At 38.6% G+C, this 14,222-nt stretch overlaps 1 pseudogene; it reads right to left on the reverse strand.

Annotated features, from left to right (window-relative positions):
- Window positions 1–12,852: 12,852 nt before the first annotated feature.
- LOC114218426 (protein NDRG4 pseudogene) lies at window positions 12,853–13,960 on the reverse strand (annotated as a pseudogene).
- Between the last annotated feature and the right edge of the window lie 262 nt (window positions 13,961–14,222).

Raw genomic sequence — 14,222 nt, forward strand, 5'->3', positions numbered from 1 at the left:
ATATAATTCCTATTGAGGTTATCACTTTTAAACCTATTTCAGGGGATTTATGAAGTTTGGCCATAGCTTGTCTTATGAGAGAGATTATTTTTAGAAAAAATGACCATGTTTGTATAATAACCTTTAGCAATGAAGCTTGTAATATATACCTTCTAAGGTCAGATTGATATATGAACTTTGGCGTTACTAGCTTATTTCTGATAGTTTTGAATATATAAAACAATAGAATTATAAGATCAGAAGTAAGCTTACATATCAAAGATCCCTTGTGACCAGCCTGTTATTCTACCCCTTTTATCAAGCAATTAATCTGTGTTGTGAATATTCTAGTGAACTAGTCACTTGCCTAGACAGCCTCTTACATTTTGAAACATTTCAAAGTTTGCTTTTCTTTTTAACTCAGTAGAAATACGTCTTTCTATAATTTCCATTTATTAGTTCTAATTCTTCTTTCACATGATACTGCTTCAGATATTTGAAGATTGCTGCTATGTTTGAATAAGTAATTTTTAAGGTCTTGAGTTCTCCAACTCTTCTCAATATTATATTGAATGAGTGGCTATACTGTTTGTAGATTTCTTGACATTGTTATTACTCTCTTTAGGAGGTTTTACTATATTTTGTTCTCTTGACTACAGATAGCTAGACTAAAGAACAATTTATGTTATCACGTACAGTTTTATATCTGGCTACTTGGGGTTTGTGGGCCAATGTACTATGGAGTGGATAGAATTTTTCACTTTTTATTATTTATGAATGTTATACTATCACATATTCTTATTATGTGAATATAGCTTTTTCCCTCAGTTTCTTTCTGAACGATTTTACCTCATGATAGGAGATCAGGGATATATATATGTATTTTTCCTATTGAGTAGGCTCCTGAATCTTTCCAAAGGAAGGTTTTAAAAGAGTCATATTTTGTAATACAAAATCAATGTGGTGAAGGACCCAAGCTCACCTCACCTAGGAAAACCTTACCTGCATGCTCCATTTGAAGCAAACTATGTGACCTCAGGGAATTCATTGTGAATGGATGCATCAGGGAGATCTAAAGCAGAGAGGGGAAGAATTTATTTTGAATGTGGCTCCATTTTGGATTTTTAAAGAAGTTTCATCATGGCAAAACAGGTATGAATATGTATTCCAAATCTTCTACATATGCATAGAAATCATCAGTATGAAAAAAATGAGTAATGAATGTCAAGCTTAGATTTGTCACTTCACTTCTTAACTTGATGTCCATCACCTGTCAAAAATACTTTTGGGCAAATAAAGGGCAGTCTCTTTTATAATTACTTTATAATAATCAAAATTAAGATATTAATATTCATACCTTCTTATCATCTAATCATCAGACTCATACCAGTTACACTAATAGTCTTAATGTACTTTATGTCTAGTGGACCCGGCTCCAAGTCAAACCCCTTATATTTAATGTTCATATCTCAGTCTGGAAATATTACTTTGTCTTTCCTTGAATTTCCTCACATTGGTACTTTTTAAAGTTATTGTAGGATGTGAGCCAGTTTGGGTTTGATATTTCTTTATAATTAGAGTGAGGTTATGCATTTCTGGCTGGAATAATCATAAAAATGATTTGCTTTTCTCATTTGCATTAAGGTGGAAGACATTTTGATTTATCTCATTATATATGATGTTCAGTTTAATTACTGGATTAAGATGGTGCATGTCCGGCTTATCCAATGTAAAGTTACTCTTTCCCCTTTGTAATTACTATGTATTTTGTGGGCAGTTACTTCCAATCCTTATAAATTTTATATTCATTAGATATTTAATTAATTAATATTTCTCTGGATTTATGATTTCCTATTTTATTCAGTGGGTTTTGATCTGTTACTATCAGCTTTTATTTTGATGTTTAAATTGTCCCTGATATGAGCAGGAGGAGCCTTTTCAAGCCATGGTTCTATTGTTTCCTTTTTATATGTGCCAGACTTTTTTTTGGAACTCTTCCTTGCTTTTTGACACAAACAGGTATTCCTGGTTCACCTCCTATTTTCTGTACCTCAGCCATAGAGTCAAGCATTTCTCTGAGGAGCCTTATGCCTTTTCATGGACAATCGTGTTTAGAAGCCAACACCTAGCATCAGATGTGCTCATTATTATTGAGGTTTTGCTTCTTCTATATTCCCTCAGTGGGCAGAATTAGGGAATAAACTCATGCATATGCATACTCACATACATACATATGTGTGAACATAAACTATATGCATAATATAATGCACACACATGCACATGACATATACACCTTATTATTTACATTCATTTTTCTATCTCTGTCCATCAGAAACACTGAATTCCTATCAATATTTCCAATTCCAATCCAATCAAACAGGGTTCATTCTAGTTTTCTTCCTTTTCTTCCTTTAGCTTCCTTCTCTAACAGTGATAAATCTGATTTCCATTACATTGATTAATAATTTGATCATTCTTTCATCATGCAACCACTCTCCCATATCTACTGCCACACCCTGCCCCAGGCTGGTGCTCTTACTTACTAGGGCTCTGACCCTCCATGCTGTGCTTCCCCCAGGCAGACACTCTTCTTACCCATCCTGGGCTCCAGTACCCTATGTGGGGCTCTACCTTCCACGTGAAAGCTGTTCTTTCCCTTCTCAGGCTCTGCCACTCTGAGCTGGGCTGTGTGTACACCTTCCTTAGAATGCTCAGGCTCCCTCCGAAAACCTACACGTCTTCTTTTAATGGGCCATCCCCCCTCACTCATCTTACTTGGGCACTAACATCTTACAGTGGGCTGGCCCACACCTACGCCTGGCATGTGGTGTCCTTCTGCTCAGGCACTGACAGCCCATGCCTGGTGATGGCTCTGTGTGGGCACCCTCCTCGTCTTGATTGGGTTATGATTCCTGAGGCCAGACTGCCTCCCATCCCACATGCGGATGCATCACCCACTCCGCTTAGGTGTTGACATCATACAGCCTACTGTCTCCCCAAAGAATGGTCTTTGCTTTCCACTTGCACTCCAGCATCCTATGCTGGTTGCCATGGGTGCCCTTCTCACCCCACTCAGGCTCTGACACTATGTGGATCACACTCTCTCCCTCATGTCTTCTTTAAGTAATGTGTTCTCACACCCTATGCTGGGCCACACCTTGTGTGGAGGTCTTCCTCTCTCTGCTCAGGCTCTGACACTCTGAGCCAGGCAGCCTTGCTACACCATTCAGACTGTAACACACAAATCTAGGTCATGGTAACTTCTATTCCTCACCCCTGTTCGCTTGAAAGTCTGCTTTGCTTGGTCCATCTAATGGCTTTATAACTGAGTTGTCTGGAATGGAAAGAAAAGAGGAAGGGGAAGAGAAAAGGCTAAAAGGTTTCTTATTTAGAAGAATTTAGTTAGTATCCTATATATAAAACTAACCGCATTTTTCCAATGCAGAATTTATTCATCACTCCATTCAGTTCTCTTTCATTTCCAATAGGTCTGAAAAATGTACTAATTTTAGAACTCTGGAAAACTCAGTGTGAATAGGATCTTGGAAGGAAGAGTTGGAGTCTTTCTTAAATTCCACACTTTCTGTCTTAATATCTGGACACATACACGGGTGATACTCTCTTTTGGTATTGAGGAAAGTGTTAACTTAGACATATGCATATTTCTAAGCAAACTGACTTTGAAATCCTACAAAAAGTCCCATGCTATCAACAGTTCAACTGTTCATGCCAAGAACACAGCTAAACTAAGATGTGCTTCTGCCTTTCTGCATTTTATGCCAAAAGCAATTAGAGTTGAGAGAATCTTGGGCTCAGAAAATTAGGAACCTGCTCATGTTGACACACATTTGCAATGTTGATGCTTCCAGTCCAGCATAGATTTTCTATTTAAGCCCATTATGTAATCCTTTTCTACTGAATTGAAAAAAAAAATACTGAATGTAGACTAAAAAAGACCTTGATGTATGAAAGCAATCATTAAGATCTACATTAAAACAAAGCATGTAAAAGGTCCAGTTTAACAGTTTAAGATGTCTTTCCCAAGCTAAACCAATTGCCAGGGCCTTTTAACATTTTTCTCCTTTCTCTATTCCTTCTTTCCTTCTTCCTCGCCTCTCCTCTCTTTCCCCTCCCCTCCCTCCCCACTGCCTCTCCCTCTCCCTGCTCACCTCTCTCTCTCTCTCAGAATACACTGTAATTCTTGCATATCATGATTCCCATCTTTCACAAATTTTGGAGAATTCTCAGCTAGTATTGTTTTAAACATTTTCCTTCTCCTCTTCTCTCTGTCCTCACATGCTGAAACTCCACTTTAGCTTGGGTTTGGCAACTTATTTCAACCTTCACGTCTCTTAGATTCACATGCATTTTCCATATTCCTTTCTTGTCTGTCTGTGCTGCATTTTTCAAATATATGTTTTCCAAGTCACATTTATTTCCTCGGAAATATGTGTCTAACGTAAGTCTAAATGTCTAATATGATGTTTATTTTGTCTATTGAGTTTTTATTTCAATCATGCTATTTCTTTTTTTTAAATGTTTTCTTTTTTTTAAAGATTGTATTTATTTGACAGAGAGAGACACAGCGAGAGAAGGAACACAAGCAGGGGGAATGGGAGAGGGAGAAGCAGGCTTCCCGCTGAGCAGGGAGCCCGATGCGGGGCTTGATCTCAGGACCCTGGGACCCTGACCTGAGCTGAAGGCTGACGCTTAACGACTGAGCCACCCAGGAGCCCCAATCATGCTATTTCTTATTCTTAAAATTCCTTTTGGTTCATTTTAAAACTTGTCCAGTGTTCCTTGCATACCGTTTTCAAGTGTGTTTATGTATCTTTAAGGTTTTATACACAAATCGTTTTATATTCTACATGTGATAAATCTAGTAACTGTAGTTCTTGGAGAGTCTAATTTTTAAAATTTTTTGCTGTCATTTTTGTTCAATTATGTTTTTTTTGTTTTTTGTGGTTTTTGGTTTTACGTAGTTCCTGGTAGTTAACATATATTTGGCTGTACTTGATCTGTGGGACTCCAGAGGCAAGGAAAAAGTGAAAAAATTTTAATTTTAATTCTAGCATAGTTAAAGATGCTTTTTTAAGGGAACTTTTTATTTGCTTCTCCCAGGTTATGGGCATTTCTATTGAGTTTGGACAAAGTTAATTTAATATTTGTGAATTTTATAACTATAAATTTTGACCCCTGAAAGTGAGTTTATAGTTAAAAATTCTTGTGCATAAGTACTTTTTCTCTATTATTATTGTATTATCATTATTATTATTACATCATCATCTAATGGGACTCATGACTGAAACATGTTTTGGGTATATAAAAGTAGATAAAAATGTGGATATTAAGAGAAAACTACAAGAAAAAATTCTATAGGTTGTTGATGTACTAAGAATGAGAAAGAGAATCGAAAACATAGCACAGGAAAAGAGTTATCTATGTCAATCTTTAGATGATTGATATTCCCAATTTTCTTTTAACAATAAAACTTAATTCAGAATATTTCTTTTGAATTTCCTTCCTGTAACATTGCGTTTTTATTGCCTTATCAAACTTAGTCATGTTCCCATATTCTCTCCACTATAATCCATTGTCCATATTCCTGTCAGACTCACATTTCTAAAATACAAAACTGAACGTCTCACTCATGATGCTTATATGACAAAAAAACCATATTGCTTAGATGGCATTCGTAGTTGCCCACAGCCTAATGTCACTTCGTCATGCCTTTCAGGTCTGTGATACATGTAACCCTGCAGGCAGCCTGCATTCTTCTTTACTCCCCAAGCACACATTTCTAGCACTGCTCTGTGAGTTTGTACACCCCCCAATAATCCCACCTTTCCCCCATTTCCTTAGTGAAGTTCTTCTACTTGTCATTCATTCAATATACAGATTAAATACTCTCTTCTCTGTAAGATATTCCCTTGTTACTTTCCAGGAATAATTGTTTCTTCTCAATTCTTTCACAGGATTTTGTATAAACTAACCATATTATTTATAATATTATTATATTATATTATATTATATTTTATTTTATTTTATATTGGTAGTCACACTCTTCATGTTTGAACTTAAAATTTTTAGTGAACAAGGATAATGCTTAATTCATTTTTGTATCCTCAGAATCCATCACAACACTTAGATTCATGTGATGTTGAATGAAAGAATGAATGGTGCCAAGAATTAATAAATCATCAAGTCCTAGAAGGTGGAACAATAAATATGATATTCTAGGAAGATACATATTAAACGTATAAATATTAAAAGTGAACACCCTTTGAATGCAAACTGAGGAGTAGGGGGAGTTAATAATATTGGAAGAAGTACCCAGATGTCCATATTTTTATTCAACTGGGCATCTATTGTTGAGTAAAACACCATTGAGTAGCATTTCATTCCTTTCAGTGGAATTTAGATAAGCCTTCTATAGCAAGAGTAGAGAATACTGTCACAAAGAAGCAAAATATAGCTGAGGGCACCGTACGGAACTACAGCATGATTCTACCATTTCTTGTTAAAAGCAGAGGAGGCTGCTGGTGTTTTTATAGTGCATAGGAGAAAGTGGAAAGTTTTAACAGTAGAATGATAAAATTATCATAAAATAAAATTATGTTTCAAGTGCATAGACTAAAGATTTCCTACAATTTTTCCTGAAAGCTGCAATCCCAAAGCAGACTGTTGGGCATTATGGCGTTACAGAGTAGAATATTAAAAAAGAGAACAGATGCTTACAAAAAGAAAAATCGCAGAGATCAGGAAATGGAAACTCCTTTAGCCATGTTAATAAAGACTTATTACCACTTCCTTCATTGGGAAGTACCAGAAGTTCCTAATAAAACAATCTATTACACTATATCTTGGTGAATTCACAAGTCTCTACAAAGATGTTTGTTTTCACATGTATGTGAATTAAGATATCTTCACAATTGGGTTCCATTTTGGTGAATTTGTATGCTCTGAAATTCTTGTTTATCCTTCTTGGTGAATGAGCACACTTGAATCCTGTCAATTCCAGTTAAGTCATTAAACTATGATGTCTAAAAACACATACCTGATTATTGGTGAGGCAGAGATTAATTTTTTTCTTCTCAGAAATAAAAAATTCAGGTTCTATTCTTCACAGAGAAAGTTATCTTGAAGCAGATTTTCTTAAGGCAGCCACCATCGTGGTTCTGCAGATTAGCCTGAGAAGCTTTTGGGCCTGGAGGCTGCCTGCCCTTTCTGAGACTCCTCGTAATTCATTGTCTTTCAGGTGGAGTAGAAACATTTGCAAAGGTGTTCCAGGGCTTTCTGGAATATATAGGACTAATATCATGATGTGAGATTAGGAAAATCTGAAAGACCCTTACCAAGTTCCACTGATGGGAAAGGATTTAAGAGCCTAGTGTTTGTGCGGAAGTGACCAAAGCCCTATCATCAGTGGTTGAAATAGCTGTGATCGTTAAAATTAGAATCTGTTTGTTTATTTATAATGAAAAAAATATACCTTCTAAATAAATGAAATTCTCTGTAGAACTATATAGTACTTTCCTGCAGAAAAACTAGAAAATCATATTATCAGAAGTTTGCTTGGTGAATATGGAGCTGAGATAAAGAATATATGACACTATTTAATGGCATTAGGTTCTGGGAAGTGCAGCATCTGCCACCTGTTCCCCTGGCTCTGGGAGGATCATCCCCACTCTGGGCCAGGCTTGGAGGGGCCCAGGTAGGCAATGGTTCCATCTTCTTTTTTTTTTTTTTATTGCATTGCTGATTGCAATTCGCTAATAAATATATATCAGTGCAGTAATTCTTAAATTCTTGGGTCTCTGGACTCCATTATACTTACTGTGGACCTCAGAGAGGTTTTGTTTCATGTGGGTTATAACTATCAATATTTACTCTAATAGAAATTAAATGAGAAAGTTTCTTGTATTTATTTATTAATTAAAAATAAATGATAAGCCCATTACATATTAACATAAATAGCATTTTTTAATAAAAGTAACTGTTTTATAAAAGGCACTGTTTTATATATATATACATTTTTGAAGATTTTATTTTTTCATGTGTGAGAGAGAGAGAGAGAGAGAGTGCACACATGCACACATGCATGAGTGGGGGGGAGGGGCAGAGGGAGAAGCAGGCTGTCTGTTGAGCAGGGAGTCTGATTCGGGACTTGATCCCAGGACCCCAGGATCATGACCTGAGCCGAAGGCAGACACTTAACCTACTGAGTCACCCAGGTGCCCAGAAAGCACTGTTTTATATGTTTGCAAATCTCTTCCATATTTGGCTGACGAGAAGACAGAGAAGTTCTAATACACTGTTTACATTCAACCTGTTGTAATATGTTGTTCTGGTTGAAGTATACGAAGAAAATCTGGCTTCATGTAGATGTGTAGTTGTAAAAAGGAGTATTTCAAAAGCCTTTTCAGATAGTTGTGGATATTTGATCCTATACAAAATTTGACAAGTGGTAGTCTTTGAAAGGTTAAGTTACAGTATTTTGAAACGTATCAATAAACTTATACTCTGTTACATTGAAATCTGCTGTTCTTTCTTGCACTGGAGACTGTCTTTTACCCATGCAAGTTTTTTTTTTTTTTATTATCATGTGTTGGTAATTTGGAAAATACTGGTTCATTAGATTATGCTTTCCTTCCTAGTGTTGACTTAGGAGTCTATTAATAGTACCACTTTTCTATAGAATACACTCCTTCTATAAATGTATTAATATTTAAACCATGGGCACCTGGGTGGCTCAGTCGGTTAAGCGTCTGCCTCTGGGTCCTGGGATCAAGCCCCGTCTCAGGCTCCCTGTTCAGTGGGGAGTCTGCTTCTCCCTCTGCCTCTGCTTTTTCCCCTGCTCATGCTCTCTCTCTCTCTCTCTCACAAATGAATAAATAATATCTTTTAAAAATATTTGAACCAGCCTATATTAAAATACTCAATTTAAAAACTTAAATATGTGTTAAATTAAGAAGAAATATATTTTAATATTAACTGTAAGAATTAAAATCTAGAATATAAGACTTATGCCAAAAAACATTAAGCACATACACACACACACACACACAATTCCAATCTGTTGGTAGGAGCATATTCCTAGAAACTGTAAAGAAGTAATTTGATTTAGAATGATTAAAAAGACTAAGATTTTTTTATCAATAGAGATTGTGTTTTATTTATTATTAGATATGTAATGGAGCTTAGAAGAATGCTTGGCATGTGATAGATGAGCAATAAATAGTCGTTGAAGGTCTAACTGACTTGAATACAAAGATGCTTCAGACTGTTTTGAGGTTTATGTAGTGGGTGACAGATGACTGGTCCCTTTTTTTTTTTTTTAATTGTTCCTTAGCAGAGACAAAAAAAAAAAAAATTGTTAGGTAAGAATCTGACCTTAAGCCATTCTTAAGTCATCTTCACAGATAGACGTATTTTAACTTCTTTGTGTATCAGTTGCTTAGTTCTAACCTTGGCAGGGAAATGATAAGGAATTTTGCTGTTAATAGCTTAAAATGGTAGTACTTTCTAGTTTCACTGCTTTTTGATTTGTGCTTTGTTTACTGCCTGTGACATGAAAACTATGATTTAGTTGGTGCTGACTGTTGGTATGAGTTAGGCTGCACTCTGCACTGTGTATTCAGATTTTATTTGCAGTGAACCAGGCAGGTAGCAGTAGCTTTTGGTCAATTCTAAGTGGAACAAGTGAAGTGACCTACCACACAGAGTTCTTAATGGGAATTTTGCAATTTTTAAGTGCTTGAGTACTGATATAGCACAAAATAAAATTCTGAAGATTTGTGGCTTCATACCGTTATTTTTCCTAAACTGTGTTTTGCATGATCATTTTGCCATGTGAGGATGTCAAGTCACACAATGAAATTTGACTTCTGTCTCTCAGACATTGTACCAAAGTAATGATGCCAAGTGGCATCTATATGTAAAAGTTAATATCTAACATGGAGCGTTATGGGTTGAATTGTGGGCCCCCAAAATTCATATGTTGAAATCCTAATGCCCAGTATCTCAGAATGTTACCTTATTTGGAAATAGGATCTTTACAGAGGTAGGGAAGTTAAATGAGGTCCTCTCATATTCTTACAGAAAGTGGAAAATTTGGAGACAGACATGCTAAGAGAGAGAGAATGTAAAATGAAGACGAAGGCAGAGACTGGGGTGATGCTTCTATACCAAAGACTGATAATAAAACCACCAGAAGTTAGGGGAGAGGCAGGGAACAGATTTTTTCCTAACAGCCCCCCAAAGGAATCAACCCTACTGACTCTTTGATCTCAGACTTTGAGGCTCCAAAATTGTGAGATAATAAATTTCTGTTGTTCCAAGTTAGCCAGTGCATGGCATTTTATTATAGCAGCCCTAGCAAACTAAGACATCAAGAAACTTAATCATTTTTTATTGTTGAATTAAACTACTTTTTTTTTTTTTCAGCTTCTAAGGATGCATTCCCATTTAGTGGATGGGAAGCTCATCTAGGGCTAAAACCATGTCTGTCTTGTTGAAAGTTTGTGAATGTTCAGTGTTTTTGACATGAGCATTGGCATGATGAAATTAGTATTTTGGAGGTTATGGAAAATGAGACTGCAGGTATTTGCAAAGTTTATTGAGGTTTATGGATAAAAGCATCAGATGAAGTATGCATTATAGATACAATAATCAGCCTGAAATATACTGAAAGTCAGCTAGGATTGTGCCCAGTGGGAAGCTAATTGCAGTGCCTTTCTGATTAGGGCATACTAAAGATACTTAAAATAACTGACTCCCTACTTGGCCAGTTGATTATATTCCACCATCATTTTCCCTAAAATAGGTGAATCACATGGGATATAGTTAATCTATAGAATGGTGGCTTACAACTCTCATGTACTGTGTTGGGATTTTCATGGAGAGAAAACACAGTTTAAAATCATCTCAGCATTATGACTTTAACATCAATGTGGTAGGCAGAATAATAGTCTTACAAATATGTCCATGCCCTAATCCCCAGAATATGTGAATATGTTATTTTACGTGGCAAAAAGGACTTTGCAGATGTGATTAAAACTATGAGCCTTGAGGGGTGCATGGATGGCTCTGTCTGTGGAGCATGTGACTCTGGATCTTGCTGTTGTGAGTCCAAGCCCCATGTTGGGTGTAGCAATTACTTGAAAATACAATCTTAAAAAAAAAAAAAAGTATGAACCTTGAGATGTGAAGATAGCCTCATATTATTCAAGTGAGTCCAAACTAATCACATGGGTCCTTATTATTGGACTGAGCTCAGAGTCAGAGGGAGATGTGACAAAGGAAAAAGGATCAGACAGACACAATATCGCTGGTTGCTTGCTTTGAAGATGGAGGAAGGTGCCATGAGCCAAGAAGTGAGGGCACCCTCTAGTAGCTAAAGAGTCTCTCTGCTGGAGACTTCAGTAAGGAATATAGCTCTGCCAACAACATTTTAGCTCTGTGACATCTGGGTTAGATCTCTAACCTACAGAAATGTAAAATGGTAAAATGGTGTTGGTTTAAGCTTTTAAATTTGTGGTGATTTGTTACAACAGCAATAGGAAATTAATGCAATCATAAATTGCCAACAAGTATTTTTTGATCTTCTAATTGTGCGAGGTGCTTTAAAATTCTATGTAACAGACAATAAACAATAATAACTTTAACAGTTTATTGTGAAACTGAATGAGATATGAGACTCAATATTTTTAAACCCCTTCATACCCATAGCAATCTTTTTTTTTACTTTGACAAGGGTTTTTATTTATTTTACATTTTGTCATATCATAGTTTCATGACATTAGCCACCAGAATACACAAAATTAGGTTCTTTACTTTATACAGAGAGGAAAATAATGAACTCCATTAAAAGTTCACCTTGACCAAAGAGACAACCTCTGATGGAAAACCACACGTAGGAGAACCCGATATATCTATATTTATAGATATTTCATCTGAAAGAACACAGGAAAAAAAAATCCAAGATTTGCAGCACTATCTATAGTAAGGATTAATTCTACCAGCTTTTCAAACCATCACATTTGATATTCAAAGGAAGCATGCCAGTGAATACAGCTGGGGACAGACTAATACCCCACCAGTCTCCAGAACAGTCTAGTACTGACCTAAGATTCTAGAAGGGGGTGATATGTGCAAAGGAAATGTGGATGCAGGGGGTCCTCTCAGTCTCAGAGCACCCCCCACACAGCTGCCCCCTCCACAGCCCTGCAGTTTTCATTGCTTTGTCCCCTCCTTCACTTGTTTTAGGGTTTGTGGCAATTAAGCTCCAACACAAATGGCTCTAGTTTCTGGGCCAGGAGATTCTCCCTGATAGTGTGGGTGGGCAGGAAGTGTATGGCACAGTCCTGGGCTTCAGGTGAAAGGAGGGGACCTGGGTACGTGGAGAGCCTTTCTCCTCAGTCTGGCCCATGTTCACTTCAGGAACCTTCACTTCCCACCCCAGGACCAGCAAGCCCCAGCCCAAGCCACTCTAATAGTCCTGAGATGGTGATGTGGGCCTGCAGATGTCTCACTACCTTGGATCATATCTCTCCAAATAAACTCTTTTCTTCCTTAGTGATGCCCACATAAAATGTTGGCATAGCTTAATCAAAACTCTCCCTAGCAACACCACGTTTCTGGTGGCCTTGGACACACTGCTGCTAATTGGGTTGTCATCCATGGAACCTGGGGGCAAAAATGGGGATCTACTGTGACCCTCAGCCAACACAGCCTCAGCCACATACTGGCTCCCAAAGGCAGACAGCATGAAGTTCTCAGGGGTGTGTTCAACCCTCATGGGCTATACCAGCATTTAACCTCAGCCCCCAAGTCAGGTCCCCATGGAGATGGAGGATCAGGCAACTTTCTACCTCAGGGCCTTGGCTCAGATAGGGAAAATGAGCTGGCAGGAGGATTGCAGTATTTGGACAGGGGCAGGCATGTGTCTTTGCTGGGCCATGGGCTCCAACAGGACAACTCCATGGTGTGACTGATCTGGCCCAGCACCTCATTGCTGTCTGAGTGGGTACAGGCTTGTGGGTGGCTGCCTTCCACTGAGCTGGTGCCAGTGAGAAATGCGGGCAAGGCTGGCCCTGCTGGTCGAGGGCATGTAGCCCATTCCTTGCAGGAAGTATTTGAAGGCCTCAGTCAGCTTGCCTGGCTGTGTGATCTGTGTGATCTCTGGGATCTGCCACCTTTAGAAATGTCGTGGTGGTTGGATCCAGTTTGGAGTTGCACTCCACCACCCTGTCTTCGGCAGGGACCTTATCCCCAACCACCAGCATCACCAGGCAGAGTGTCTTGGCATTGGGCACTGCTCCAGGCAGGTTAATGTCCAGGTCTCTGCAGCTGTTGTACATGTTCCAGAAGAGCTGTGGATTGACATGGCTATGCCAATGTTCCAATCTGCTATGTTCCAATCTGCTGCCAGTAGCTCTGAAGTAGCTCCATGTTGTTCACCAGCCCCTTCTGGCAGAAGAGGTGGGATAGTACTGTATTAGCTAAAGTTCTGGTCACACCAGAGAGCTTGGTGGCCACACAGTCAATCTGGACTTTGCTGTTGGGATCGGGGTTCATCAGCACCAGCCCCTCCACCAGGTTGGGGAAGATGAGTGCAAACTTGGCCAGTACATAAGCTCTGGATCCCATCCTGTACTCAATCACATACTTGAACCCAAAATGCTGTACCCCATGGGGGAGCATGGCAGCCAGCTACTCCATGGAGGGGAGCTGATTCCCCTGGGGAAACTGTGAGCCCCCAGCTGCTGACCAGGGACATCCACGTGGCACACCACAAAGTGCTTGGGGATCTCCTGCATGCCCTCAAAGTTGAAGAAAGTACTGGACCATAGCTTGTGACTGAGGCCCACGTCATGGGAGGTGAGGATGGTGGGGGGGGGTTTCCCCTGGGGGAGACCCAGTTCACCCCATGTAGAAGGTGGTAAAGCTTCCTGATATCATGTTCCCCACCCCAGCACTCCACCAGAAGGCACTCTGCCTCTACCAGGAAGGGCAAACAAAGGCATGAGTCACCAGGGTCCAGAGGGAGGGGGCAGCACCAGGGGAAGTGATGGCGCTGTGTCTATAGCAGTCTTTTAAGCAAAAAGATAGAAGCAATTTTTCCAAGACCACAGAATACTAGTCTAGTTTTGTCTAACTTCATACCTGGGTTCTCTTAGCTCCTCTGCTGCTTCTCAGAACTGCTGATACTGGGGCGCCTGGGTGGCTCAGATGGTTAAGTG

Source organism: Eumetopias jubatus, unplaced genomic scaffold (assembly GCF_037043125.1).
Source record: "Eumetopias jubatus isolate StellerSeaLion01/CBP00866 unplaced genomic scaffold, mEumJub1_p1.0 scaffold_1, whole genome shotgun sequence".
NCBI classification, from domain to species: domain Eukaryota; kingdom Metazoa; phylum Chordata; class Mammalia; order Carnivora; family Otariidae; genus Eumetopias; species Eumetopias jubatus.